We start from the raw sequence: 6,000 nt of genomic DNA, 5'->3' as shown, positions 1-6,000 counted from the left end.
TACCCGAACAGGCTCCGGAATGTGGCGACTAGGGGATTTTCACAGTAACTTCATTGCACTGTTAATGTCAGCCTACTTGTGACAATAATAAAGATTATTATCTGAAAAGCAACTGAACCAGATACAAGATAACTACGCAGCCAAGGTAAACAGCTATACTTAGATAGTTGAAGAACAATTCTCCTCCAACCTGTTCCACTTCAAGTTCACCTAAGAGCCAACCTCCTGGCAAGTCAACTACAGGAATCCTTGCAGCTTACTGAAGTCTACTTGCTTCACAAGAACACCAATTCAGTTAAAGCATGAATTCATCTAAGAAATTATAGGCGAGCTGCAAAAGAGCCTGAAATTATTTTAGACAGTAACTGTATTTTTTCTCTTCATCTTGTCATCTGAGAGTACCTTTAAGAAATGGGTGTTTATTACTGCAGTGATGTCAGAGAGGGGGTGGAGCTGGGCTGTCTGTCAGCTTTTTACTTTTGTTTTAGGCTGTTGGCTGCAGGGTGTGTTTTAGTTTTGTTTTCAGAGCTGGATAGCTGCAGTCACAGCCAGAAGGTGTATTAGAGTCTCTCTCTGTAAATCGATCCTGGTGATTTAAAACTAATACCAGTAATGACTTTAACCTGATGTGCTTCTGGTAAAAGGTGTTTTAAGTCTTATGGATGTTAAAAGGGAAGCTTAAAGGATTACTTTGTGTTGTATTCTTTGGGGGTTGTATTTGAATTAATGGTTGCTAAGATGTTCACTGTATGTTTTAAAAAGGTTAACTTGAGTTCATAGAACAAACATTATTTTGCTTTAAAAAATACTTTTCCATGTCTGCTGTACCACACCTGTAGAGTGGGCTGTGTGCTCCCCATACCACAATCTAGTAAAAGTTGTGGGTCAGGTGAATTCCATCATACACTTTGGGGTTCTCTAAACCCTGGCCCATAACAATCTGCATCTAATCTTTGTGTATATGACAGAGTGTGCGAGACATCATGTCTAAATCCCTGGGATAAGTGTTTGATAATAAATAATCCTCTTTGTTTTAAATTCCAAAGGTTTGCTGCTGTATACACCACTTTGAGGGTAAGAAAACACACTAACATCTTACATTAAAATACTTTGACCATGGACAATCAGAAAACATATAAACACTGTATATGCAATATTTCCCTGTCCTATTTATGTTGATTTATTTTTAAGGAGCAACATTTATTCTGGTTTTTGTTCTTGGCTAGAAACTGAGGGCAGAAACGTCTGAACTTCCCTTTGGTTATAGTTACTTTGAAGGAGCTTTTTTCAAATGTCTGTGTGTAAACATTTGTGAAATGCTGAAATGTTCTAATAATTGTGGAAACAATAGACCATGAAGTGTTACTTTCCTTCCAGATATCTTGTGGAAATAGGTTGAAGTGTAATACGAAGTTGAGTACAAAATCAAAGAGGTTATGCTGAACTTACACAACATACCAGTTACATTTCAGATTGTTCTGGGTGCCATATTATAAGAAGGATGTGAATGCATTGGAGAGAGCGCAAAAGAGGTTTACAAAAATGGTTCCAGGACGAGAAACTTCAGTTATGAAGATAGTTTGTGCAGGTTGGGGCTATTATCCTTGGAGAGGAGAAGGCTGAGAGAAGATCAGATAGATGTGTTCAAAATCATGAGGGGCCTGGGCAGAGTAGATAGGGAGAAACTGTTTCCACTTGTAAAAGGCTGGAGAATGAGAGGGCACAGATTTAAGGTGATTTGTAAAAGAAGCAAATGTGACGTGATAAAACACTTTTTCACACAATGAGTGGTTCGGGTCTGGAATGCGCTGCCTGGAAGTGTGGTGGAGGCAGGTTCAACTAAGGCATTCAAGGGGGCATGAGATTATTATTTGACTAGAAACAATATGCAGGGGTACGGGCAGCAGAATGGCACTAAGTCATAATGTTCAGTCGAAGAGCTGGTGTCGACACGATGAGTCAAATGGCCCCCTTCTGCACCTTAACAATTCTGTGAAAGTGCATTAATGTATTGTGTCACATTCTATCTAGGGAGCAGAATCTATCTGCAACAGGGTAGCTAAACCCCACTCTGCTGTGCTTTTGGTGTTCCTTGTGTGGTAATAATACAGGCATTACAGTTCTGTCACAATCTGGGATTCTTCAAACACTCCTCTATGCATACTCACAGAACCAAGGGACTTTCTATGGGCAGATCTCACCTCTGTCCCCAGATGGAAAATTAGTTTTGCCATTGTTGTCTCCTTATTGTTTGATGCTGACGCTGGCTGTAATATGATTCCGTCGACACTAACAGCCTTTGAGACTTCATTGAAATGTACACTCTTTATATGGGTGATATTCTCCCTAGTCTGGGATAGAGACCAATTGTAGCAACCCTGCTGCCTAACCAGCTGAGGTCAATAAATGAACACAAAAATTGCATTCAAACTTTGTCTGTTTGCCTCACTTTACCACCGACTTTATCAACTGGGCCATATGTAAAGTTGCTGAGCTGTATTGGCGCATGTCACAGTGGCTGGGTGTACTATTTTCAGATAACATGACATGCATTTTGCCTCTTGGTTCCTTGCATGTGAACAAACAAGTGAAAATGTAACAGGAAATGTTTGTAACAAAGATATTGTCTCTGCATTATTTGACAATGGAAGATATCACAATCAAACTAATCTGAACAATATATTGTTTTCATCAGTTTCCAGATGGGTAATTCAAAGGCAATCAGGGTAGTATAGAATCATAGAATTTACAATGCAAAAGATATTCGGCACATCGAGTCTGCACCGGCCCTTGGAAAGAGAACCACATCTCCACCCTATCCCTGTAACCCAGTAACCCCACCCAACCTTTTGTTCCCGTACCAGCCTCCCCAAACAGGCGCCGGAATGTGGCGACTAGGGGCTTTTCACAGTAACTTCATTGAAGCCTACTTGTGACAATAAGCGATTTTCATTTCATTTCATTTCATTTCATTAAGGGCAATTTAGCATGACCAATCCACCTAACCTGAACATCTTTTGACTGTGGGAGGAAAACGGAGCACCCAGAGGAAACCCACGCACACACGGGGAGGATGTGCAGACTCCGCACAGACAGTGACCCAAGCCGGGAATCGAACCTGGGACCCTGAGCTGTGAAGCAACTGGGCTAACCACTGACTTTACTGACTCCAGTAAATCTCACCAAGTATCTCCCAGAAGTAGAAAAAAACTGCAGAAATTATCTTGGGGGTTCAACAGAAAGAAATCAGACTTGGGGTGGCCTCCTGCATGTTCTAACCTGTGGTTCATAAATTTATAGTTACCCCTTGCACGAGAACTCATGCAATAAGTGGCAGTGTACCATGTGATAGGATTGGGAAATTGTTTCTCAGGCTGGCAAAGCACTGTCTGAAACCTCAGTGCCGGCATTCATACAGACATTTTAATTTCATATAGAAGGGTTAGCTGCAACTGGTGAAGCTATTTTGTTGGAACATGTGAAAAGTTAGAGAGTCAAAAGATAGTTTGGCCCATCAAAGAGCATCCCTCTGATGCCTTAATTATCCTATCACATGAATAACTAATAATATACCCATTAGAAGGGATGGACTATAAGCTCATCAGTTTTTCACCAGGAGGGGAAATAATGACATCCATGCTGAAGGAGAAATAAATGTTACCAATCAGATATTACAGTGAATAAGCAACATGTAGTTCAAATGGGAAAGTCTTTCCTGCCGAAACTCACTGAATTATTTGAAGAAGCAACAGAGTGTGCAAGGGTAATGTAGTAGATGTAATATATCTAGCTCTCCAAATGGCCTTGACAAAACTATGAAAATCCTATCCAACCTGCAAAGTGGGGTGGCCAATTGAGCCTGTTAAAGGCTATTCCCCCCCCCCCCCCATAAATTTAGAGTACCCAATTATTTTTTTCCAATTTTGCATGGCCAATTCACCTACCATGTAAGTCTTTGGGTTGTGGGGGTGAGACCCAAGCAGTCATGGGGAGAATGTGCAAACTCGATGTTAAAAGCTACTTAAGGAGAACTATTGAAGGCTGGCTGGAAAATGACTTTATAAAAAAATTTAGAGTACCCAATTTATTTTTTCCAATTAAGGGGCAATTTAGCATGGGCAATCCACGTACCCTGCACATCTTTGGGTTGTGGGGGTGAAACCCACACAAACATGGGGAGAATGTGCAAACTCCACACGGACAGAGACCCAGAGCCGGGATCGAACCTGGGACCTCGGCGCGTGAGGCTGCAATGCTACCCACTACGCCACCGTGCTGCCCAGGAAAATGTCTTTTGGCCTCCATATCTCTACAGTGACTGGGGACAATGTGGGCTGGATTCTCTGCACCCCGATGCCAAAATCGCATTCGGCAACAGGGCGGAGAATCCAGTTTCCCCCACGAAATTGGAGAGTACGCTGCGCTGATTACCCACCGCCTCAGGCCATTGCCTGAGCCCCGCCCTGCTATTCTCCATCCCTGACCGGCCGAATTCCCGCGTCCATGATATCTGCGTGGCGGCTGCGGACAAAGTACGGGGCCGCCACAGTCGGAGGAGGGCCGATCGGAGGGCAGTGGGCGCCTCATTCAGGACTGGGGTTTTTTGTGCGGAGGGTCCGGCGAGCGGTCGATCAAGGGCACTATTTCCGCAGTCCAGGTCCGGGTGCTGAGTCCGCTATGAAGCACGGTGCGGCCGCTAGAGGCCACCGCTGTGCGCATGCGCGGCCTCTGACCCGGAGGTGCGGGGGGGTTGTATCGGCAGCTGGAGCTGCGAGCTCCACGACAGCTGCCTGTTAGCCACCTGCAAGGTAGTGAATCTGTGGCCTTTTGACACAAATTTTCTGACGTAAAAGACCACAGTTTTCATGAAATCGTGGGGACATAGTCCCAAAATCAGAAAATCCAGTCCTATAGCTTCCCAGTGATAAACGAGCAGGCCCAACCTGCCAGTTTGGGTTCAGCAGCAGCCAAAATACTGACACCCTCTTCCTGACTTTCCTTTAATGCCAGCGTTTGCTTCTTCAGTACTGGAGGACATTCTGTTAGCCCTCCAACTTCAAAAGCTTACCTGACATCCGCAGTTAGATGACGAGCCCACCTTCAGGTCATTCATTGGTCAATTCGGGAAAAGTCACAGGTAACTTTAAAAAAGTCACAAGTGAGTGACTCTTTCCCCACACTGTGTGAGCTTCTGATCTGCTTGAGACTGAGTCTGTCCTGAAGCCTGTGGGAAAGTCTTGCCTTCTGAGCACGGAATTCATTTCTGGTCGGCATTTTATAAATAGGAATGAGGTAATGCAGAGGGGGCAAAACAATTGATAAGGATGATTTCCGAACTGAAAGGCAGCTATTAGGAAAGTATGAACAGGCTGTTCACTCAGCTGGCTGGAGGCTTTGCAGGTGGATCAAAATAACATCAAAGGTACAGGGGTTCAATAAATTAAACTGGATGAACTGGAAATTTGACTTCCCTGGATAAAAATATTCCTGATGCAGGCATGGAATTCTGTCTCAAATTCTAGATGTATCTTCTTTGATATGAGTTTTTATATGAATTTGGAAAATAAAATCAGCCATATTATTCCAAGTTGAGGAGGGTGGACTAAATTGTGTGAAGGAATCCAACTGGTTTGTAAGCTCGTCCTGGGGCTCATGGTCAGCAATAAACAGTAAGAAGTCTTACACCAGGTTAAACTCCAACAGGTTTATTTGGAATCACTAGCTTTCTGAACATCGCTCCTTCATCACTCACCTCTGAAAGTTAATGATTCCAAATAAACCTATTGGACTTTAACCTGGTGTTGTAAGGCTTCTTACTGTGCCCACCCCAGTCCAACGCCGGGCATATCCACATCAACAATAAACATAAAAGGTTGGGAATACTGCACGTTATGCAGAGAGAAAAACAGGTCTTTCGTAAATAACTGGAAAGTTAGGAAATGTCGCAATCTTTAGACGTCATGTCACAGTAGCGTGTTTTGTTGTGTTAATTCCCAACAG

Source organism: Scyliorhinus torazame, chromosome 5 (genome assembly GCF_047496885.1).
Source record: "Scyliorhinus torazame isolate Kashiwa2021f chromosome 5, sScyTor2.1, whole genome shotgun sequence".
Taxonomy (NCBI): domain Eukaryota; kingdom Metazoa; phylum Chordata; class Chondrichthyes; order Carcharhiniformes; family Scyliorhinidae; genus Scyliorhinus; species Scyliorhinus torazame.
The sequence above is the reverse complement of the archived record's forward strand: the minus strand, read 5'-3'. Positions refer to the sequence as shown.